Source organism: Lepisosteus oculatus, chromosome 17, assembly GCF_040954835.1.
Source record: "Lepisosteus oculatus isolate fLepOcu1 chromosome 17, fLepOcu1.hap2, whole genome shotgun sequence".
Classification (NCBI taxonomy): Eukaryota; Metazoa; Chordata; class Actinopteri; order Semionotiformes; family Lepisosteidae; genus Lepisosteus; species Lepisosteus oculatus.
This window is the reverse complement of record NC_090712.1, coordinates 14,641,388-14,667,285: the sequence shown is the minus strand read 5'-3', so window position 1 is coordinate 14,667,285 and position 25,898 is coordinate 14,641,388. Positions and strand designations below refer to the sequence as shown.

The 25,898-nt window shown below is 38.2% G+C and overlaps 1 long non-coding RNA gene across 6 annotated transcripts in view; it reads right to left on the bottom strand.

The window, feature by feature from the left end:
- Positions 1-5,610: 5,610 nt before the first annotated feature.
- Positions 5,611-25,898, bottom strand: part of LOC107079343 (uncharacterized) — a 52,780-nt gene continuing 32,492 nt past the window's right edge. Inside the window, exons 1-6 of one of the 6 annotated variants that reach the window (XR_011182319.1) lie at positions 17,139-17,770; positions 15,541-15,649; positions 10,328-10,447; positions 9,871-10,035; positions 9,464-9,523; positions 5,611-6,039 (exon numbers count right to left, since the gene is read on the bottom strand). This is a non-coding gene — a long non-coding RNA (uncharacterized lncRNA). Of the gene's footprint in view, positions 6,040-6,527; positions 10,036-10,327; positions 10,448-15,540; positions 15,650-17,138; positions 17,771-25,898 lie in introns of those variants that run through there. The other 5 variants (XR_011182317.1, XR_011182315.1, XR_011182314.1 and 2 more) reach the window with 5 other exon arrangements.

Below are 25,898 nucleotides of genomic sequence, written 5' to 3'. Positions count from 1 at the left end.
ATTCTTTATTTTTGTGGAGCCTATACTGTAGTGTACAAAATAAAAGACAGAAAAATTAAAGACTCTTGCACTGAATACAAGGTTCAATTAAAATTATCATTAAGTGTTTTTTTTTTACATTTAAACCTTATGTACATAACAAAATCTAAATGAGAGGGTTTTATGTTCAGAACTTCCTCAGTTCTTTTGAGGGAACCAGAGACTTGGACAATGTCTCCGAGTTATTCTTCTTGTTAACGTTTTGTATCGCTTGGCCATTAGAGCCAGCTTTGTTTTCATTTGGGTTTCTTGTTGTGGATGCAAATAGATGCATGTGCACATCATATCTGGATAATGTTTAGGAATAAAAGAGGTGTAATCCTTCTTTTAACCTTGAAGGGTGCAGTTATTTGATGGTAGGAGCAGTTAGGAGCGTAAGGGAAGCTATTTATATCCCTCCCTGGGCTGGCAAGGACAGGGACAGGACTATTTCTGAAGCAAGGCCAGCCTGTCTGTGCTCTCAGAGTGCAGCCTCAAGGATTGTGGGTCCTTGACTGACTTGGTTGGACATGGTGGTGTGCCACAGACAAAGAGGGAAAACATTTTTCCCAGCTTATTTAGACTGGGAGGCAAAGATAAAGACTCCATGTTTTATTTTCAAACATGTACTTTATATAGACATTTTAGAAGTCAGTATCTTACTGTAAACTCCAGGTCTCTTGCCATTACTTTGAGGACCACAATAACTACATTACTTTCTTCCCCCTGTAGTGCAGTGTTGATGAATTACTGGTGAATTCAGTAATTCAGTTCCATATTCCTTACTAAATACCTTCTGTAGGGGTCTTTACACAAATGAACAATCTCATTCTTCAGTGCTGCTGCTTTGTACCTTATCCTGCTCATGTCCTAACACATTGTATAAGGGGAAGGTTTGCAATTCTAATAAATGTTGGTCTGATATTCAAATGAAAGAATTTGAAGCCAATGGTAAATAATTATGTGCAATAGAAGGTGTTTTTGCCTGACCTGCTATAACTTGTGGCATTCTAATGAATGATCAACTGACTGGCAATTGTGTGTGCCAGCTGGGAAATATGAATCCCTTAAATCTACACCCTCTGGTTGGTACACAGGTGATACTGCTGTTAGAGCTTGAATGTGCAGTCACTTTTGTTATTGATTATGGAGTCATTAGGCCCAGGCTGAGATTTCTGTGTCTGTCCTTTAGGACTTTTGTTGTGAAGACCTGCAGGGAAAAGTCCCTTAGCCTTGTGTGCTAGCAAGTGGCCATTAAGTTATAGTCAAACAACTTTAGAGCTCATTTCATCAGTTCCACACAGGTGTTTTACTAATATTTTTTTCTTCGTACTCAAAAAAGAAGCAGCCTCCTATAAGTGCCAATAACAGTCCCAGCATTTCAGGACTGTTTATAAAATGCCATCCTTCCAGAAATACAGTATGTTCAAGACATGACTGAAGCATGAGCTGTGATAGAAAGGATCACTGCAGATGACGTCTTTCATGGCACAAAACACAACACTGAAAGGGACTTCATCTACGGATTACTGTAAAATCAAGCTGTTTTCTATATGAACTGTTTGCCATTTGTCCTTAAATAAACTAAGATGAAGCTGTTGAACAGACTTTTTGCAGCCCAACTGCCTCCATACTGGCCATGAGGATGGCCTTGTTTGTGGTTGCCATGGCAATTCTACGAAGGAGAAAGCTAAGGGGCCTTGGCCTTTTTTGTGAGCCAGTGGCACAGACAGCACAGTTCCATCTTGCCTTCAGTTCCTAGATATGGGATCTAAAAATACTTTTTTATTAGTTCAAATCATGCAGTCGGCAGAGGAATCCTACTCCATTGGACCCCAACTGCTCCAGGGGTGCTGTACAATGGCTGACCCTGCGCTCTGACCCCCAGCTTCTCTCCCTGTCTGTGTGTCTCATGGAGAACAAGCTGGGGTATGGGAAAAAGACAAATTCCTAAAGCAAGAAATTTTATAGGGCTAATAAAGTGATGTGATGTTATTCTGTATTTAGACCCTAAATCCACATTAAATATACATAACGTCCATGCTTAATGCATTTGAAGAAGTTAATTCTTTCACTGACCCACCATAAAAAGTTTACAAAAAGTTTTCCTCAGTCAGACAGAATCAGCCATTTGTTTTAAGCTTCGATTTCAAATATAGATTACTGTAAAATCTATAAAAGCTCACTTACAACCCAAATGCAAGAGGTTCTATCATACAGTAGTACCCAACAGTTTTGAGAGATTCCCGGGTACTGGATTCCAAAAACCTTCCAAAATCTTGGCAATCCCCAACCTTGTTTAAAGATGTTCTGAATCTCTGCTTTAGTTTCAGTGTCCATTATATTCTGCTTCAAAAAAGGGGCTGTTTTCCGAAATTCGTCAAGGAAAAACATGGACAGACCATGCTTGCTTGACCGTGTTTGTTGGCAGGCTGGTTTCATGCTACATGTAATTTTCCAGCCGCATTACTGAAGAGAGGCCAGCCCAGGCTTGGGCCAGTCAGTCTCTCAGATGGCAAGCCAGTGAATTGGTGCCTTCTTGCAAGAAATGTCAGCCTAAGGCAGGCCGCAGATAAAGGGCCTCTTATCTGGCTGAACTCTGCACATCCAAGGACTCTGTGTAACTCTGTCCTGTCCCTAGTTTCCTGTGCTGTGCTGTCCTTCCGGTGCCTCTCTCTCTCTGGGGCTATATATTTCCGGGTCACTCATTCACCTTCGCTCAGCACTGACGTTCGGGTGTCCTGAGACCCGCCTGGCACCCAGGTCGCCCCATGTCCCCTGCCTGAGGGCATTGGTTTCTATCAACTCCTGAACCGCTGAGCCCCGGCTAATCCCCTGTTCCACTGCTGCGCACATGGGTCTTTTTCCGCTCTCCTGCCTCTCCACGGTTTTGACCCTTCCGACATCCGTGACATCTGCCCACAGCACAGGCCTCATGCGATTCCAGTGTGGGGAGTGGAAAGTCAGCAAAGGCTGAGGGGAATTCATGGTTTCGCTGTCAAGGTACGATGTTTGAAACAAAATAAACATCCACTGATATATCTCCTTTTGTTTCCTTCATCGATACATATACAGTTCTTAAGTTTACAACAGAAATACTCTTTGGGCCTCAAAGTTAGAAGTGACATATTAATATGAAAGTAAATTGTAATTGTGACATTTTTTAAGGAGCCAGTTTATGAAATTTGACAACTCTATGTAGCTGACTGCAAAATCTTAAAAGATTTGAGAGCAGAATATACTGTACTAGTGTCTGGGCAAAGGAAACGTTTATGAGCTAACAAAGCCTGCCATGATATGCTTTACTGGTCTTTAAATCTTAATTAGATTATGTAAACGGGATCAAAATGGAAGTCTTCCTGGATTTAATGAAGAAGCTCATGTTTTATATCTGACCGATGTGCAGAATTTATAGGACGGGCCTTCTATAATATGACCACTTGGTGGCACTGTTGCCTACCTTTTCTGTAGGCAGGCTAGCCCTTTCCGTTGCAAGCAAAGGAACACAAATCTCACTCAAACGGAACAGAATTTGATCTTCAGTTTAAAATTTCAATATATTTGCATATGTATACACGTATCCAAATGTAAATAGGCTTTATTTTTAATGGTATTAACTGAATGACAAGCAGTTTATAGCTGTTTTTATTTTCACCTGTAAAATTACATTAGACTTCAAAGACATTCATTGGTTATTTGCATATAATGAAATAACTGAAAAATGCAAACTACTTTTGATAATTCTTTTACGCAAAAAGTTTTTTTCTTGTTTCTTTATATTTTTCACCAAGGCATTAACTAGTACGTGTACCAATACACAATATATTTCTATTGATATAATAATTCAGTATTTATTCCACATGTGATGAACACTAAATAATAATTTGAACCTGCTGCTTATCAATCAGTGTGGCTCCCGTGCGTAAACAGAGAACAAAAAAGTCTTGAGGCCTAGAGGACCCCTTAGACCTGTGGTAAATGGTTGCCTGGCAACAATCTTCTCTGACCTCTGAGTTTGCACAGCTGTAACTTTTCAATTCAGAAAAATTTAATTACTGGCAAAGTTTGCAGATAAGAAAGTGGAATGTGTGTTTAATGGAATTGGGAGCTTTTAAAGCAAAATTATTGGCAAAAATGCAGCCTTTAAGCCTGCCATTATTGCAGCTGAGTGTGTTTTTGAAAGGCCTAGACATTGAAAACAGCTCTATTTGCTGATCCTTGCTATTGTTCCATGCCTTTCTTCTTGCCCTAGTTTGACTTTGCCCGCTGGAATCGTGCCTGCCTTTTAATCTTCTCTCCTCCCAGGGGCAGACTAAGCGAACAATTTAGAAACTTGCAACACCACAGTAATTAAATGTTATTAACACTGATTAAAAATGCTGTAACACGCACTTAGATAACTTATAATTACTGCCACCTATGAGCTATTTTTCTTTACTATTTTATTGATGCAAAGTAAGACAGCAATTACTATAATTTATTGAATAGTACAATACCTGGCACTATTTCAAATCCAATAAATTGCTTGCCATTTTTATCAGCCTATCAGGACATGATGCATAGTTTCCTACTTAAAGTGAAATTAGACTCATTCAACCAAATGTCTCTGTAATATTCATGGAATGATCACGAATGTTCTCAAGTAAGAAATAAAAGAAATAAAAGTATGACGATTTACATTTTTAACAAGTAAAGAGAAGCCTTCAGAGCATTGTTTTGAAAAGCAGACATCCAGGGATAAGCATGACTTTTTAAAATGAATGATTTCTCAATGAGGATTGGTATTCTTCACTGGAGTCTGAAAACATTTCATTTTGAATGTGTTGTGAAACAAACCAAACAAACTTTGGACCAGGAACATTTAAGTTCAGTATAACCATACGTTCTTGATAACCATAAAATTATTATTATTATTATTATTATTATTATTATTATTATTATTATTGTAGTGATGATGATTATGATAATAGGTCTTAATACCTTAGGTATAAGAAAGGCAAAGTTAAAAAATATTTATATGTTTTACAGTAATACAAATTCTAAATAAAAAAAGTGTTATTCCCTTTGTATATTTGGTTTGTTTTTTTGTTGGCTTTTGAGACACTAAGTCTTGCATAGACAACGGTCAGTTCTGTTTCAGGGTCATGATTGCTAAATTTCTGAGAAAAGCATTAATTGGTTTGCAGTGTTTGCTTTATAGCAAAGTGAAATGTCCTGACTGCAGAGAGACAGCTGTGAGGGGTGGACAGCCTGATTGTAGTCTCTTCCAGGCATAAAGGCCTTCAGGAGCTGATGGCCTTTCCTGCTGATTACATTGTCATAATTCATGAATTATTGCCTGTCCAAAGCTTCTAATTCATTTTAAAAGTATTATCTATTGGACCTTTATATGGTGTCACGGGCTGTATTGTGAGTTTAAAGCCAAAAGATAGAATGAAGTGTGTATTGACTCAAAAGCAAATGTACTGTATAAGTAACATTGTGCGTTTTTGGATACCTTTTGCTTAAACCACCCATAACTCAAATTATATTATCAGTTTTTTAAATTACGTCATAAAAAGGATCATAAAAAACTCTGAAGGGGTGATTTTTTTATATCACAGAATCCATTAACACATTGTCTTGACAGCTCCCATAATTTCAGGTGTAAAAACTAAAGCACTGATTTTAAAGCTGTAAGGTCTGTCATGCTGACAGAGTCAGCAGTGTTGTCACTGACTCACTGTCCTGAAGTGCTTCTGGTTCATCTGATTACATTGTCAGTCCCCTTGTGACTTGTGCAATCCTTGTGGGTTTAGATCACCTGCATGCTCTTCATCGAATCATGACTGCCTCAGGCTCTGCAGTCCCTGTAGCTCTGTGCAGCTTTAACATGTTCTGACTTTTCAAGGATATTTCCATTTCACAGTGTCCGACCATATTTTAACTGGCAGGGAAAATAAAATCAAACTGATACATATACAGTATTAAATGACACGGCAGAAATATCAGATTGAGCAAGGCACTGCATCAGTGTGTGAGCTGAAAAACAAAATCAAGCAGTGATTTATTCCACATTGAAAAGTAAGAAAAAAAAACAGTTTTTAAGCTGTGGAGTCTCTCCAGGTGTTTGGAGGAGAGAGAGAGGAAATGTAAGGCAAAGTGTGGGGTGAGGAATGGAGGAAAGGTGAAAGTAAATTTCAGATTATTTACATCAACTGCAGTTTTTGTCTCTGATTTATTTGCCATCTTTAGTAAGGATGATTTTTTTATATCCAATACAAAAAATACATCCAATACAGCTCTAATATAAATGAATCCTTTATCTTTTGTATTGAGTAATGAAATATTGCACATAAGCAATGGTGTTGAAACTTAGTGTGTACTCTGACTATGCCAATTCAATGCAATAAAGCCTTGAATTAAATTTAAAATATTTAGAACATTTATCTTATGTTGTTATGTTGTCATGAAGGGAACAGAATTGGGAACAAGTATACAACTGATCAAAAATCAGTTTTAATATTGTACATAATGTGTAAATGATGACAACAAGAAAATATTATTAGTTAACAGAATATCAGATGAGTATTACAATGGAATATTACAATAGCTATATTCTCAAAGCAATCTATCACAGATGCCTCTTGCTTGGTTTCATATGATTAACTACTCTTTAAATGATTAATGCAAGAATATGGATAATAGTTATTTAAATCAGAAAAAAAATAACACACAGAGATATAAAGTAAAACAAACTGAACAGTTTGGTCAGGGGACAGAAAATTAGGGAGAAAAAAGGTCTCACACATATAAACTCTTAGACTAGGTTCCTGTCATTTACCATCAAAGCATTTATGTCATTTTTATGCTTTTCATGACTGCCACAATAGCGATCATGAATCTGCCTTGAGCTTTGCTTCACAGTAATTAAAGTGACTTTCATCACAAAATATATCAGTTTCAGAAAGCCACTAGTTGCAGCACTAAATAGACAAACATGTAAGCAAAACAGTTTTAGTTACTAACCACAAACCAAAGATATCTAAAATTGCAGATGTGTTAAACATGAATAGATTATTTCTGGAAAATAAAAATGCTTAACCATTTATTTGTCAGAGTATAGCGAGGCTGAAAATCTTCTGGATGTTTTACTGGGTGTACAGTATTCCCATAATTCAATTCAGTGTTATTTGAATAATCAAAACAGGGAGAACTACCACATGTGGAACATGTTTTTCATGTTCTCTGATTATTTACGTAGAAGAACTGGATCTTAATGAGAGGCAAGTACAGTATTTGCAGATTGAAACCCCATCGTCAAAGCCCCTGTAGAACAAGAGCTTTCAATGTGGTGTCCATGTCCCCTGTGGGCCCAGCATTCCGTAAAACCAACATTCTACCAGTAGATCTGCTCTGATAGCACTTCCCTTCACATTTGTTATAGCATCTCTCTTCCACCTCATTTTCACCTGCCAGCTGCCCCTTCGTTCTCTCTGTCTGAATGGTGATCGACCCTTCTCATCAGATGGCCAGGAGGCTACCCATTGACCAAGCAGGTTCAGCCAAACTTTTCTCACCAAGTATTCCAACCATTCACAACCATTCAGCCCTTGGATGTTGTCCCTAGTGAACTCTTATTTGGCTGACACCTTTATCCAAAGCAACCTACGTTTGTGCCTATTGATATAGCTAGGTATTTTACAGGAGCTAACAGAGTGATGCACCTTGCTCAAGGGTACAATAGGACTGCCTTACGTAAGATTTTAACCGACAATCATCCGGTTACAAGTCCAAATCCCTAAACTATTGTGACACAACTAAGTTATGTAGCATTATATATAATACTTACAGATCTCATTTTTATTGTATATTTAAAACGAATGGGAATTCAATAATGGTCTTCAGATCAGAAAAAAAAGATCCTCTCACGGTGAAAAGTACCTTCGTGAGGTACTTTTAGGTACTTTTATCCACTAAACTGTACTGTTTCTCTTCTGTACAGACATTTTTAAGGAGGGCCATCTTGTAACACTGACAAAAGGAGGAGAGACTCATGGTGAAATGAAAGAACTCTTGAATGACATCACAGGCATGTCCTTGTGTTCTCTGAAGTGGTAAACCCCAGATCACAACCTGCAAATACTCTATGTCCAAATGCTTTCACATTACTGCTTAATTAGTGAGAACTCTGCTGTTTTCTTCCGAGGGTTGTATTATTAAATGAAAGAGGCAATTAAGAAAGGGGTTTCTTCTCATAGGTGCTAGTCTATGAACTCTAAAACCATACAAGCATCCTATTACAATGGAATGGATTACACGAAAGCTTTCTAATTTAGAACAATTCTCTGGAGCTTTCTTTTAAAATTGAAACCTTTCCATCACTCTAAATTATACCTTCTTTACAACAATGGCAATGAGTGCCACCTTCTTTGCAGTACTATATGTTTTTTTCACTGTCCTCACCATGACGATCTTGAAACTCAGCAATAATATACAATAATAAACTAATAATAAATATAAGTTCCAGTGATCATTGCAAGACAAGTCAAATCCAGAACTCTTCTGAAGATCGTTATTTTTTCCTTTTTTGTAAATCCTGGCTTTTCTGCTATACATTATGATTCATTCCCCCATTTTCCTCCTTTTTATTTGGTTTTTGGGAAAAGTGTTTAACAATCCACACTGAGTGTATGGACAAATGATTTGTGCTATATTCTGTTTATTGATTAATTACAAGAATTACCAAGAAAGATTGTAATCCTGGAGCCCAGTCCCCTGATTAGACAGATAAAGTACTATAAAACAAACATAATGGGTTGTAATTCCTGACTCACTTCCAGTCTCCTTCCAACTCCAGTCCAGCATCAATGTAAATTAAATGAATAAAATTCATTTAATTGAGTGTTACCAGTGAAGAACGCAGCTGATGTTACAACATCACTTGACAAGGATTTGAACTTAATTTGAATTCACTCGCTACTACTCTTGAAGCCAAATTGAATTAGCACTGAATTTCACTGAAAAAAAAAGTTCCCATATTGAACTAAGTAATTCCACCTATAATCTGCAAGATGCATTGTAAACAATTTTCCCCCCTATTTTTAACAGTTTTCAAAACGGTTGTTTGTCTTATATATTACTTTTCATTTGCATAAAAAATCTTGAGGGCATAGCTAAAACCCTGAAAATACATTATGAAAAATTCCAGCATCTAGACATTATGTATAATAATATTAAAAACAATACTAATTGTATGTTATTATAACATCCAGGTGATACACGAGCTCTGAACAGCTTTATTCTTTAATGTTTGATTCCTCTTTCCAAAAATTCACTTCACTTCCCTTTACAGCAAGAGAATCCAAATAATAACGACAAATTCTAGTGCTGTGTAGGTATTCTGGGATTCGAGGCAAATCAGACTGTATGGTTCTTTAATCTTCCAATTCTCACAATGTTGTACCTGTGCTTAGTTTTCTCCCATGAGAACACTTCACGTCAGAGAATTGTCCCACTGTCAGAGCTGCAAAGAAACAAGTAAAGAAGGTCCAAAATGAAAAGTAAAAAGGAAACCTATTCTGACTGTGGAAGTGGCTTTAATTGATTGGAGCATATACAAGAACTAAACAAAGTAAAGTGAATTTTCTTCTGCTTTAGTGTTTTTGTATGTAATCAAACACATAAACAGAGTTAGGGAGATATTATCCTGTGATTAATGTATCCTTCTACTTGCTCTCGAAACATCATAACTCTGAAAGGCTTTCCTTGTTAGATAGAAATCTGTCTCAGATCATGGGTCAATTATTAGAAAACTGAAATATTGTTTTCTTCTATAGTTCTGTCATATACTGTATAAGCCATTTGTGTTACCCTGCGTGACCCTGTTCTAACAGCACAATTGCCAGCAGACAGGGGCGTCTCCGGAGCTCAGGAGAGGAGCACTGTGCCATGATGTCCACAAGACAGCTCTGCACGAAGCCAGGTGAACCTGTGCAACCACTGGCCTGGCTCTGATTGCTGTTCCCACGGCATCTTCTGCAATTAATAAAATAAACACATCTCTTCCTCAAGCGAATGAACAACAATAGCTACACAGCAAACCGTCATGTAACTCCTTGACAGGCACTGGCATGTTGCTGTGTTGCAATTATTTCCAACAAGTTTAAAGCTTGCGTTCTGGGTACAGCAGACAAGATGTCATTGTCTGAATTGGCCTGAGACATTTCTACTAAAATAACAACATATCCTTTCCTGAATCATGTTGGAGATGAGGGGAGCTTGTCTAGCAGTGTATGGAAAGTTTTAATTAGTTCCAAAGACAGAATACCTGTGACATCAATGTAGGGCCGTTTATGATCCATACCAGTAAGAGTTAGCTTGTAGTTCGGGTGGGTAGCTGTGTCAGCATGTGTAGGTTACAAAGGAACAAGTAAAGGTTTATTCCATGCTGAAAAGAGAAGAAAGGAAACACAACGTTTCGGCTGTGGAGCCTTCTTTGGGTGTAAGAGTTAGCTTGTGCTCCTTGTACATCTCAGCAGTCTGCACCTTGCTCCTATGAATTGCTGGTGTACACCTTTTTTCTATCCCACTGGCAGTGTCACAGCAGTCTAAGAAATGACTTCCTGTTGTGCTGACCATTGTTGTAGGGATTTATCTTGGTGCCCTAAAAAGGAAACTGTGAAAAGCAGCATCGTTTGAACCAAACGGAATACTGCTACCAGCTGGTGTTCAACAAGGCAAAGATTCATGGACACTTTTGGATTATTTTACAAAAATTAAGAAAAAAATTACTGCAGATCATTTAGAACCAAACATTTTTCCTGGTTCTCAGTGACGATGCCATCATTGCAATGTGGAATAGAATGTTTTTTTATTGACAGGATTACAGAAAGAATTGCCCTGTAATCCAGGCATGTATATTTTTTAATAGTTCTTACCAAGACAAATTTCAATTTTAAAGCTAAAAATAAAAATGAGAGTAAAAATAATATTGTAATATGGGATCCTATCTTGCATAAGAAAAAATTGATGGGCCTTTACACGAGTACCTTGTTACATATTATAAGCAAAATGCAAAGGTTATCTTTTAATAGGGTGCTTTCAATTAAATTTAATGCATAGATAAAGGGACTTATCTGCAACTTTCCTGTGATTGCTCTCATCCAATGTTTTAAAACAACACCCTTTTAGATCGCATGACTTAAATATGTGTCACAGGTTAATTCATGTTGTCAGAGGATATTTATTTGAACAATGACACCTGTCTAGCCTGCAGGGCATAGACACCCCTTGGCTACAGCTAGAATGAAAACAGAAATAATTATTTTGTTTAAAAAATTAGTGCAAAGGCATATACCCCTCAAGGCAAGCTCTAACTGCAGTAAATGGATTTACTTCCTGAAAAAGGTAGTGATATACAGTAATTGTACTTGTCATGGTGACTAAACAAAATGAAGGTCAGAGGTACTGTCTGGAATTGTGGAAAATCACAGTAAGACTTCAAATGTTAGCATAGTGGTGAATGCTTTCTCTGTGCAGACTGCATTTCTACAAATGAAGAAAGGACTAAAGGGAAAACAAGAAGAAAAAAACAAATGAGAGTATAAAACAATAAATTTACAACAACAATTCCTTACCCTATAACAACCTGGAAAAAAAAGTGTTGATAAAATTGCAGCTGTGTGCATATGTTGTGGTAACCATCTGTACCAAGTAAAACCATCACTAAAAAATATTTTGACACAAAAGGCAATCTGTGGACATGGCTTATGTTGTTGCCAGAAAAATACAGTAGAATTAATACTGTGACAATGCAGGTGTGAGGATTATCACATCTACCTTCTAGCCTTGTAGACCACAAGTCTCGTGATCTTCCTGCCCTTGATCTGCATTCTTTTTTTGAGGAAGAACGATATTCCTGTAAATAAACCAAGATTATACATGGAACCTGGGCCCCTCATGCAGCTCTCCCACCATTTTTTCACTGTAATATTGCTTTTTAGCTGACCCCTTGACTTTGTCTGTACAGTATATCTGTCTCCTGATAAAAAAAAAGTGCTGGTAGGAGCACTTTGGATGAAACCTCAGTGTATATAATGCCGTGATGATTGAGTTTTTGAAATTGTTGAATTGGGGTTTGAAGTGAAGATGAAAAACAACAAGAAGGCAGTGAGGAAATTGGGATTAAAGAAAGAGAAAAAAATTAAACCTTTGTCTCTGGAGTGTTCTCCACCCTGAACCACAGTGACTCAGACACACTCTTTCCACTTTTTTTTCCCTCCTCTTGTTCTTGGCTGAGTGTTCATCTGAATCGTAGTGCACTGTCAGCTGAAAGAGGACGGCCAGCAATTTTGGGGTTGGCGGCATGGAAGGTGCCTCCAAGCATTGGGAAAATCCTTGCAGGTCATCCTGAGGCCATTGCAGCCTCTCCCTAAAGAAGTCACCCATGCTCCAATAGCCAAGAGCTTTGGACACTTACTAATCCCCTAAACCACAGGCCTACAGTCATTCCACAAGCCTGATCTTACTAAACCGCATATAGCATTTGTGATTCTGATCCCATGCAATCTTCACCAAAATTGTGCACTTCAAAATCAGTTTACTGATGGTAATTTTGTAAAGAAGATTAACTGCTTTCTCCTCTTCTAATTTCTTTCACAGTCTAATCACAAATTGGGAATGTCTTTTTTTCAGTATAGTTTTCGGTGTATTAATCACAGACAGTGGGAGTCAGGTAGTGAAATTCCATCTGGACTTACAACAGATAAAGAACTGAATAACTGATTAGTGTCTGATAACCCACTTAGTATATTATAAAGGAGCCAAAAATGTAGTAAAAAGACAAATAGTTCAGAACAGTTAGAAAGAAAAAACACACAGCAGGGCCAACGCCTAGGAGATTCGAACATTTTGTTTTAAAGGAACATGCCAGGGAAATTCTCGGGGGTCCGAGGTTTAACTACACGCTGCACACATCCCTTTGATTCTGTTAACCCCATTAAAGAGTTTTCTGTGCCACGGATTCCCATCTGTGTTTTTTTTTCTCTTTCTTTCCTGTAACTATTCTTTCTTTTTCCCCAAGATGCTCATTCAGCTTTACTTTTACGTGATCTTTTCATGGAGCAGATTTCTTTGTGTAGTGGTTGCCCTTAAAGACTCTCTGTAAAGCAAGCCTAGTCCTGAAATGTCCAGACTAATTAAAACACCCCAGCCTTTATAACACCGACGCTTCCTCTTGCTGAAAGAAAGGGGCTCGAATTTAACACAAATCAGGATTATCACACGCTGAAGAGGAAACAAATATAGTTTTTATGCTTTTAATGTGGAGTTGTATCATTATAATAATGTAAAAAGACAAGCATGGGGTAGGAAATCCAGTTTTGTACTATTATTTTCACAAAATGATTCATACATACATTGGCCTAGGGAGAATGCTGTAATTAAATTAATAAAATATTTTTTTGGAATTGAAATAACTGTGTCTTTAAAGCTTTTGAGGAATTAAAGTCTGCAAAGTTTTATTACCTATGGATAAAGCCATAAACAGCCTTTGAATCCTTCTGCTATGAGTCATGTTCAGAAAAAAAATCCCTTTATTTCTATCAAGTGATCTTAATGAAGTGCAGATATTGGGGATGATTTATCAGCTCCACCACAGTGGCTTGGTGGAGCTTCAGAGGGGACTGGAGGCAGTCTAGCCTCTTTCTCTTCAACAATTCGTCACATCCCTTTTCATCTTTCCATAACGGACTCCCACCACATCCCACTGAATAACTCACACCATTCAAATAGATTGCACTAACGATCACACAACGCTGGAAATGCATTCTTTGATTTAAGTGCAAGTTACTGTATTTGTTTGGCTGAAAAAAAAGGATTTTGTGGAAGTTCCCATTAATTTCCCCAAATCTAAGGCCTTCTTTATCCCTCTGCCAGCATCAAAATGAATTCAGTATTTCCAGTTGTCCACAAATAATTTGCTACAATTTATGATTGAGGCTTTATTAATATCAGGAAGGCACAAAGATCCAGAGCACAGGCCATATTTGCACATGCTTCAAGTTAAAATGTTGATTAAGAGAGATGAATTATGACAACTGCAATGGAAGAACCTGGAAACAGGAGACGCATGCCAACATTTTGACACAAAGACAAAATACCATTTTAATATTTGCTTGATAGCTGGTTTTAACATGATAATATTCCTTAGGATTGCTATTTTAGCATATTCATCTTATTTTATTTGTATTAGATTACAAAAGCGATTGGGTTGAACAGGACCTTTTCACAAGGCAATTTGGATGGGAACAGAGAAGTCTTTTTTCGACTTGTGTCAGCATGCACAAAGGATTATTATGAGGACAGAAACTTGTATGAAGTGACTTCCCCATATCAGGCAAAAAGTCAAGAGCAGAAAACAAAAACCTGAAACAATAAAGGAATAAACAGTCACTTGAAAAATGGAAAGAAAGCTGTGCAGTGTTTTTATTGGCATAAGGTGTGTCAAATTGCCAGACATTATGCTCTTGTGTCTCACTGTGTTAAGGCATTAAGAGACACATTTCAATTAGCTGTTACGCTTGCACCATAATTAAAGAGGAACCTTAAAGCAGTTCAAGATTCGTACTCAGGTACAGGCGCTTTAGAGTAAATGGGAATTCACTAACTTGAACAACAAACGCAAGAGTTCGTCTGTAAATTGATGATAATCCAGGTACTGTAGTGTGTCTTTCAATTCCTGTCTGTAATTGTGCAGCTTGGCCACCATTTACAGCAGCACATGAGACAAAAGAAGAAAGAAGAGGTTTACGATCTGACAAAAAGGGCAAATTTGCACGCCACAAACCAAACAAAATAAGCTATATTCTATTGCATAATGTTCATAACTAATAAATAACCAAATCTAAAAGTAATAGTAGTAGGATTTCTAAATATAACCATATGTGACACAACCAACCAGAGTAAAATATACATTTTCACTATGCATACTATTGTTCTGTCAAATGCTGAAATAATACATTTTCAGGTACTTTAGAACAGATCCTTATTATACCTATGGTATGACAAAAATGTTTTTACCATGATCTTTAGATCACTTAGACTTATACAAGAATGACTGTAGCTGTGTAAATGTTGTATTTTCTCACTTAATATACTGATTCATTAGTGCACCACACTGTAGATGCTTTCTCCCTATAGTAAAAGTTTAACATTTCAAGCTGTTTAATATGAACTCTCATATCTTTCCTCAACATGTGTTTACGGTTGCTTAGTATCCTGGGGAAGACATCATTATTTCCTCAAAGATACCATCAAGAGAAACAAAACTGCCTCACAGTCAGAGGATTTGTCTCACAGAAAGCTGAAAGAGAACCCTGAAGAAAGAGACAGGCAGATCTTTCTTCGCTCTGCTATCGCTCTCCATGAACATCAAGGCTGGTATGCTAATGTCCCCAGACCTGCTGACATGGCCGGTCTTTCAAAGAGATCCAGAGCAGAATTTTGGCAAGAAGCAGAGGACATGTTACTGGGGAAACAAACCTCCTTTCAGTGTGGCGTCTGAGAATAACAGAGAAGCTCGAATTCCTTGGAGAAGGGTTCCGACTCTCAGGGAAACTGTGTTACAGGTGTGGGTACCACCCGCCTACATCTGCAGAAATAGTGGGTCGAAACTCATTAGTTGCCAGCTTATCCTCCACAAGCCTCATCCTAATATGTAACCTTAATAAAATGTGTGTTTGGGGGGGGGTTGTTAATGCAAAATCAGCCTTAAAAATTATTTCAGTATGGTCCTTGATTTTCATCTGGAGACATCCAAATTAAACCCATGTGCTGGTCCTTAAAAAATGTTTTTGTATTTTATTATGACTGTTAACATGCAGGATAGAAAAGCAACAGCCTCTCATTTCATATGATTAACTCACTCCCTCCTTTATGAACCGAGGTCTTTTATCCAGTTTGCCCTAATTATGCAGTTTAACATGAGGAAATGAAGTAATATGCAATGGATTTGCTCAGTTTGTTGATATTGCCTTCTGTCATGTACCCCCTCTTGTAGGTTTTCCCTGTAAAGCAGTTGATGATTGTAGGTTGAAATGGTATCACAAGCAGAACTACTGTTTACGTTATCATCCAGGCTGCAAAAGGAGCTGAATAAACCATTTCCACTGCCTTTGGAACTGCTATTTCATTATACACTGATGACTTTGTGCCTACAATGTTTAATAACAGGCTGTAGGTGTTCTGTGGTTGAAATATAGTATCACCACACAAGCTAAAGTATCAATTATGCCTTAAATAAGGCACTAAATCTTATTTTTAATAATCTCCACTGTTTTTCCTCTTGCGGCATCATGTACATGTCTTTTCTGTGCAGTTTTCTCACAAAAGCACAGGATATAGTTTCATGTAAGTGAAGACAAATGCATTCCATTTACACGTCATAGCCACTTCAGTCTTTATTTGTCTTTCTTTAGTTACAGGAGCAGAAATCTGATGTTTAATGAGACAAAGAAGGAAATCTATAGAGCTGATTGATTTGATGCCATTTAACTCATAATATGAAAAATACAACTGGAGGGAATATAACTGAACTTACACAGAGCAGGTTAGAAGCTACATTTCAAAATGTAGTCCATTTCTATGTTTCTTGGAGAAAAGTGTTCAGTATATCAGGCCTAGGGCTCTTTAATAATTTCACAGTTTGCACAGTTTTGCACACATTTTGTTAAAGCAGCTATAATATCCTGTGCAAAGCAGCAATGTGTCATTGAACAACCTTGACTTATTTGCAAGAATGCATCACAGAAAAGGGCACTGGGTAAATGACTACTCAACAGGTTTTTGCGGGAATATTTCTACTGTATAACCTACTGTATCGCCATGCTCCCAGAAAAAAATAAATGTACAGTATAGGACATAGGATATCAGATTATGCTCCACAGCCCTAAACCTGCAACTATGCTGCTGTGCTTGGAGGAGGGCCGGCATGCTGATAGCAATCAGCAATCAGAAGCACTGGACCCAAAAACATACACGCATTCTGCTTCCCATTCTCCATAGTCTCCAAACAACAAATGAGATATTCCCACTTCTTATATACAGTACATCTACTGATGATCACCTTAGTCAGTACTTACATGGATTATTACTGTTGGCCAGTAATTGATGTCATCAGGTGGAACCAAGCTTTCGTCAGGCTTTTTCACCTTTATCTATATCTTTATCCATAACACCCTCCTGCTGGCAGGTCAGCAGTGATAGCCAGTCACTGCCCATCTCCTCCCAGCCTCCAGCTTTACTTCTTCCTCCTGTTCCAGAGCCAGCATGAGGCTGTCTCCACTGCCTCTCCCAGGCTTTGGACTGCTGTCTTTCTCTCCCTCCCCTCCCAGTGAGCGCCACAGCTTTTAGCTCTCTTCGCACTGATTTTGTGCAGATCCCTCTACACCCAACCTCCACTGGGAACAACTACATCTGCCACCCCTTTTCCTCTGCAGTCTAGTACCAAATCTTCACTTTTCCTCTTAAAGGCCTTTTCGCATCCTTCCTCCCATGGCACTGTCACCCCAGTGAGGATGATCTTTTTTGCCTCTGAGGACCATGTCTGGTCTTTGAACAACCTCAGGAAACTGCAGCTTTCCCCCAAGGTCCACCCTCATGTTGCTGATGGGAGGGTATCCTTGACTGCCCTCAGCAGGAAAGAGATACAGAAGGCCTCCAAACTCCACCTCCACTTTTGTCCAGGTGAATATTCTTTCAGGAAGATTCCACTTTGTCCATGATCCCTGTGATCCCAACTCCACTGATCTGGACCTTTGGCCCTCCTCCCCCAGATTACTCACTTTTTCCTCTACCATTACTCTCCTTTGAAAGTCTCTCTCCCTTCTGTTCATTGGCTTCCACTCCAATGATACCATTCGTTACTTCCGTTCCAAGACGTTCCTTTGCCAAGTTATGTGTTATTGCTCTAAGAGTATCAACTTTCTGTTCTACTGTCCCTTCTAGAGCTGTGTCAAGTACTCTGCTGTGTCTTCATCTAGTTATTGCCATTCTTTGCTATTGCTCTCTTTGGGCCAGTTGACTGTGATTATTGATTGTGACTGGATCTCAATCAGTTAACCTCCATTCATGGTCCAGGGTGTTACCAGTGCTGGGATCTCCAGTACTGTGCGGTGCTTCCTGACCAGAGTCTTCCATACTCTCACTGATTACTGCTGCAACCATGCTCCTCCTTTCCCACAGATGGTTTTTGCATGGGGTATTTTCAATCCTCTGATGAGCAACGGAGCAACAGAAGACTTTCAGGTTACAATAGGACATCAGAGATTCTTTACAAATATATAGCCAGTAATAACACACAATAGCCCTTTTAAGAGTGACCACAGTTCAATAACTTATAAAGAAATGAGCTATTATCTAAAAATAAACCTAAATATGTGATGCTGCAAGAATGTATTTTTGTGTGTTTTCTGTATTTCTGTATTGAAATGTACAATTGATTTTAATAGGCAGATGTGGGTACGCTACAAGAACTACTTCCTTTGTGTACAGTGTGTATTATAACAAGGAACATAGTCTAGTGAGACTGCCTGGTAAAGCAAGTCCAGAAGGCTTCTTTTTTCCATGGCGATAACAACCTCCCCCCTTTCCTTTTCCTCAAAATCCCAGTGAGTTGGTCTGTTTTTCTCCACTGTGGAAACATTCTGTCTTCTTGGTGCTGGGAGGAGGATTGTCAATGTGCTGGAATTTTTCTGATGCTCTCTCCCCATTTGTACTTTATCTTATTCAGGTCTTTAATTATAACAAGCATTCTTATACTTGCTGCTGCCTCTCAAGGAAGGGAATAAATGTAGCTTTTCTTTCCACCAGATTTCCAGAGGACTAAATCATCTCGAACTGTTCCATGTTCCATAAATGGCACTTCAGCATTTGGAATGAACACTTACCTTGTTAGCATATGATCAAAAAGTGCTTAAGCAGAAGATTACACTGTAGAAACAATCTGAACAATCTAAGCAGCAGAAATTTACCAACAATGACCTTTCATATTGGACTGTTTTCCTTTGATGCTTGTTTTAGTATAGAAAAGGAGAATGAAAGAACACGCAGAGTCTTAATCCACTCAATGTGAAAGAAATACATCTATAAACAACACAATTGTGTATTTCTTGATAACGTGCCTCATACTTGTATTTTCATGACAATGTGCCTCATACCAACCAGGCCTGAAACAGGTTATCTATTTTTTCACAGAAATCACACATTTGTAGTGCTAAACAGTATAATCCTAACTTAATTGCATATTGTGTGTAAACCTAATATGATGATAATAACAAAGGTACAAAGACTGAATTGGCAACATCTGCAACAGGTTTTGACTTTCTCTTGACTTTCTCACACTGAAATGTTTATGCAGCACAAAAAATCATGGAATTTGGTCCTGAACTACAGAGCTCATGTTTCTCATTTGAAGAGGACCACATACATACAGTATGGTGATGTAAGGCTCATACTAATATTTCAGATTGTTCCACACAGTAGGCAGCAGTCTTGACTTTGAACAAATACGTCCAGAAATGAAAACAGGAATAATGAGCAGCTACTGTGAGGTAAATTAACCAGCAATGATTGTAAGATTAATGTACAAACTATAAACTTCAAAGACATTCTTTTGCTTGGAAATGGGATAGGGGTTCTTTCACTGAGGAAGTTATTCTGACACTTGAATTAGACATTTCTAACAATCAGAGAGGCAGCCTATTATGATGTTTTTCGCAGCTGTATTAGCTATACAAAAGCCACAAAATCACAGCAAACAAAATATGTCACGTTTTTCAATTCAGTGATTCCTATGCCACTCACACAATCTACAGTTTTAATCTATTCAGGATGTTTTCCCACCTACTCAGTAGACACTGATAAGTGGAAGATTACACAAATCAGACAAGAGAACCTGCTTGTTAAAATTATGTCAAGTTTCAGAATCAGGAGCGAAACACAAACAACTGGATACAAGTGGAAACCAATGGACATGCATTTAAATCTGAAAACAGGAAGCACTCCTACATACAAAGGGTTGTGAGAGTCTGGTGAAAGCTACCCAGCCATGTTGTCCAAGCTGATGCCCTGCCTTCTTTCAAGAAATGGCTGAATGAGATGCTTTGGACAGTTATTGACATCTAGATGGGTCAAATGACATACTCTCATTTGTAACATTTTATGCCTGATATTACAAAGTGGCCAGCACATTGGTCCAGTCATTAGCATTGCTGCCTCACAGCACTCGGGCCCTGGGTTTAATTTCGGACCTGGGGTGGTACCTGGGAGCTTGGATGTTCTCTCCATGTTCATGTGGGTTTCTTCTGGGTGTCCTGGTTCCCTCCCACAGTCCAAAAATATTCTGTGAAAGGTTAATTGGCTTCTGGGAAAATTGGCCCTAGCTCTGAATGTATGCTTGGCTGTGTTGGTGCATCTGCCCTGGTATGGAATTGGCATCCCATGCAGGGTGTATATTGCCTTGTGCCCTTTGCTTGCTGGGATAGGATCTGGCTCCCCAGCAGCCCTGAATGGGAGGTAACGGTTGGAAAAAGAATGGATAGATATTAAAATGAAGCGCCCTCATTGCGTGGTTATTACCCACGTTACAATAAAGTTGGCATAAAAGACATAATTATATTGTTAAAATATTTGTAACAGCAATTGAGCAGAAAAGACCAGGACTCTTTCTGTAAGGTGTTCCCTTCACCGACTGCTGATAGAAATGAACATTGCTCAGTGGTGCACAAGACATGGGTAGGAGTGCACCTCCCCTCTTTCTTTGCTTGTGTTTTTATCACTCGCGGCCGGGATTAAAGGGGCTTTGTCAGGGCGGCTTTTACTACTTTCCCCTCACTGCCTGTAACAGCCATCGCATTCCTGCCTTTGCACAACAGTGACCAAGTCTCTCATCCTCCCTCTCAATAGCTGAAAGGCAGGTCTAGCATCGAGATCCATAAAACTAACACGTGTCTCTATCTATTGTAATTTAGCACAGTAGGGGCAAGTGTTGATCTGGCTTAATCTTGTTGAGACTGGTTCACTCCTGGTTAACCTCAATACTGAGGATGCCTTCAACTCAGTGAGGGGCTGTGGTGTTCGGGCAGCAGATCTCAAAGACTTGAAATCAACCAGAAATTCTCAAGAGATGGTTTTAGTGTGGGAGGAAATTTTCGGGAGCCTTCAAGTTACGAATCAAACCCCAAAAAATTACCAATAGTCTCTATGACACATTCAAGAAAAGGTGAATTACCAATCTTAAAGACTGCAGCAGAAAAAGTGCACTGATTTAATTCAGCCCTTTCTGAGCTGAAACATGTCCTAACCATGGCTCTGTCATTTCTTTTGAGCTGATGGACTCACTGAAGCCGTGAATGATGGGGGACCCTTTCATTACAGTACATTCATTTTAGCCAGGGAGAAACGAGGCGTGGCGAAAAGACTTTCCCAATGTTTCAGGAAGGATTAGGCCTTGAGTATTGAGCCAAGTAATACAGCAGACAGGCTTGTTTACACAAAGCACCTGCATGCCTTCACGCTGTGCCTGTCAGAAAGGCTTGAACTGTGCTGGCCACCTAGCAGAGCCCTCTGCCTTGTTCCACACAGCCCAGCTCCCTCAGTGTGCTAAACTGCACACTGAGAGACACTGGAGGAAGGATTATAGAGAGACAAAGCATTATATAATCCTCAGACATTCTTCTGTAAAACTCACATCATTTGGTCATTTCCTCTTCACTACAGTACCTACCAACGTTTGGAAAGACAAAATGAAAATAAATTACTTTGATTTCTATGTGCTGCACTGATATTAATTTCTGGAAACAGCCAAGAAACCAACTTCAAAAACAATTTGGGACAAGATATTGTATAGAAAAGGTTAATAAGTTCATCGAGTCACTCCTTTCAAGCACTGTGAATAAATGTTGCATTTTATGATTGCTTTGATCTTCTGGAACAAAATAAGAAAGCATCTGAAAATATAGAGTAATGAATCTTTGAGGATTTTTACACATCTCGCACATATAATTACATGGAAATGTTCTCTTGATACTCCACCACAATGAATGAATAGAGTGTTTGGTTGCTTAGCTCCTTACCCAAGAACCTAATGTTTTTTTTTCAGAGGTAAATAACTCTTAAATATGTGCTTAAATATCAACACTCTTTAAATACAAGCTGGTGTATTTGTCAACTGAAGTAGCATGATTTCCAGCTCATTTTCTAAATAACTGTGATTTGTTAAGTAGCTTCATGGTCAGACCATGTGCGTACAGTACATTTGCATGTTCTTAGATTTCCAAAGGGAAAACAAATAGATTTTATCACAGTTAATGGTCAGAGAAATGTTCTTTGAAATTTCTTCAGGTTCTGAAATCTCAGAAACTCACTGCTCATGGGGTTTCATTAAAATGCAATTAGCACAACTATAAGAACAGAAATCGCCCAAATGGATCTGATTACAAGGGAGAATGTAGAGCCTGTTAAGCTGCAATAATCGGTCACACTGTTATTATCAGATATAACAGTATGAGAAGGGCCCCATTCACACTAAGTGAATTTGTATGTCTGCATTCTGGATTTTCTTTTCGTTGGTCTTTCTATTTGATGTCTTGCGCATTAAGTTTTAATTCCTATTGTGTTTTTATACTACAAGCCAGCACTCATCGTGCTTGAATACGTTTATTGTATGCTTCATGAACTCTCACAAGAATTGGACAAACAGAAAAAAAAACCCTGTGAACCAGGAAACAAAGCATGTTGTTTTGTTTCAAAAGAGCAGCACCAGGCTCTCCTGGCTATAGCTGTATCTTCCCTCTGTGTGTTGAATCCCTTGACAGAATGTGCAACACCTGAATATTTTAGGTTTGCTAATGTGTCAGGCATAAAGAAAGTCCATCAGCAGGTTTTATTTCCTAATTAATACTTTTTACATTGTTTTGCAATCTTGAATAATGTACAGTGGTATTCTTGATGTATATAGATCAAGACCTCTAAACATATCTCAAAATGTAGGAATAACTCAATATTGGTTAATGTTTGTCAAATGCATTCTGATGCATTTCATGCAAACTCGAGAACTAGTCAATTCTCTTTTTATACTTGAAATCAAGCATTCCATTGCTACATAAGGCTCTTTTTGTGTGATCTATGTGACATCTTTGCATTTTCTTAACAAAGCACTCACTGCAAGTTGAAAAATTAAAGTATTTTTGTATACATCACATTATACTCTTGGCCACCTGCTGTGTAATTTGATTGATGTTGTTGTTACCTGTGTCTTTTGTACTTCTGTGAGATATTATGATACTAAGGGATATTAGGATACTAAGATGCTATTTCTCTTGTATGTTGATTAACGTTCCATGTGGTTTTAAGAAAGCAAGGTGTATTACTCCACATTAGCAGGTATACTGTATTCAAGTTAATTAACAAAAAAATAGTTTACTATTACTGACTAATATAGTATTATTTCCTTTAGAATGTTTCTGAAAATGTTAGTTGGGTGTAGTTGGGTTTTACTACATTAAATAACCTTCTTTGATGGTCTACTAAAATGTTTGTCTTGTTTAAATTCTAAAATGTTCAAGATGTCTACAATGCACAAGTTTGAAAAGATTATTACATGTTCAAAGTCTAGTGCAATCCATCCATCTGTGCTCTGATTTAAAAGTCTTTACTATAATGAAGCTGATTTTTGCAACAGTATTTGCAACAGGTAGTGCGAGGAGATAAAGACTGGTTAATTGAGGCTCCACCTGTATACAGCAGGTTGGGTCTGCAGTACTGTGTGGTACAGTATGGAGTCTGTTAGTTCCATCAAGTGTGTGAACAAAAAAGGGACCTGCCTGAGGCCCTGTCTGTGTGGCCAGCATGATACACCTCATTCAGTCAGCCTTTTAATCCACACAAGAAACCCTGCACAGTTACAGGAATGTGTTTGCTGTAGAAAGAAAATAAAACCTTTAAATATACACAGATTTTACTTCCTATTGTTTTTGTTTTTCTTAGCATTTGTGCTGACTAAGAGCATTTTCTTTTGTGGATGTAGAAATTTTACATTGGCTAAGTACATAAAGTAGGAGTTAATTTCTAAGAAGAAATGTGCATATTATCGCACTTACTAATAGTTTAGTGTAAACGTGAGACTTGGTGACAAATAAAGGAAATCTGTGCTATTGTTAATCAGTACCTTCTGAAAACTTCTCAAATTCAATTTTTTGATTTCCTGTATGATTTTCTGTAAGATGTTTACATGAAGTGTATTAATAATGCATCAATATATTGGAACTATTTACATAAAAAAGAAACTGCTACGAATAGCTGAGTTCCTCTCAGAAATATCCCCTGTATAGCACCCTTACTGCTGTATTGTCAATCTAGCTATTGAGTAACTGTGTTGTTTTCATGCAAATATATTTATAGTTATAGTTCTTACAAAAAAACATTATAGCAAATGTCTTGTTCACCATAGAATTATTTAATTAAATAACATACCACTACATTAATATACAGTACATTCTTGGTAAGAGAGACAATTATTTACATTATTTGTGTAAGAGGTGAGGCTGGGGAGCTGGAAACCAGGGAATAGGCAGCAGAAGACTTAGAAGTTCAAAGTCAAATACACGTCTGCCAGTGTAATCAGGAAATTGCAAACAATTGTAAAAGTATGCTTTTAAAAGTAAACAGCTGTGCATGCTGTGCCAACAACAGTCAATCGCGTTCCTTGCCTGAACTTGAGCAAAATGGAAAATTCCATTCCTGTTGGCTGATTATGCCTTATCGGCCTTTCCCATCTGCCTTTGGCCTCAGCTCCAGCCAGCCTCCATCCCACAGGCTCTGAGGAGCAAAGACTGCCTTGACTCCCAGTGCCTGTATCCCCGGAGAGTTCACTGTGAAGCACCTGCTCATTATTCAAAAGGTCTTTGCTTTCTGTCATCCAACTTAAAGCTTGTCCCTACTTGCTGTCTGATAAAACCTGACTCGTGGAAAAAAAAATTGCAGCCCTTTCAAAAAATATATTCTTAGCCCTGATTACTTCCTTACAAGAACTGCTAGAACAATCCCTAGCTTCCCATACTGAAGCGAGATAAGATTGGCTGCCCTTGGCTTGGGTGAACTGGGAGGAGTGATACGGTCTGCTTTTGTTCTTTTTACTGTTCGTTACCGGCAAATGTCATTCCAAGTCGCAGAGAAAAGCCAGTTTACAGTTTTGATTTACTATAAAAGGAAACAACATTCATTAGACTTTTATGTTTGCTTGCCATGTGTTGTTTGTCAAATATTATAAAAATACAGAAAGAGGAAAAGGCGTTTACCAAACGTTCTACCTCAGTTAAGGAAAGATAACTTCACAATGCTTCAGGAAGTCAGGTAGAACTGCAGTAAGATAAGGTTCGGTGATTGGAAGGAATTATTAAATTACTTAGTTCAATCACTGATGAAAGGATTCCCAATTGCCTCCCTGGAATTTTGGTAATAATAAAGGTTTGGTTAAAATAAATTATTGGATGAGACAAAGTGCCCCAATACACACAGGTACATTGATAACCGTTTGAATGACTCTTTCATGTCTTAAAATTAACACATTTCTTTGTTACTTTTCATCATTCTGAAAGAATATTAAGAACAGGGCCTTGGTTTGGTGAGGTGTTTGATCAGTGAGATGTAGTAGGACTCCAGGTCTCTGAAGCTCAACATTGACCTCATGGCTAACCTCTGCTGTCCTGCTTTGAGGTGGGAGAACAGAAAAGATGGAAGAGGAGAAGAATTGGCCTTCAGAAGAGTATGGGGAAAGCAAGAGAACCCACTGGGAGAGACAAGCGATCGGAGACAAGAGGTCACAAAGTGATGCAAACAGTAGA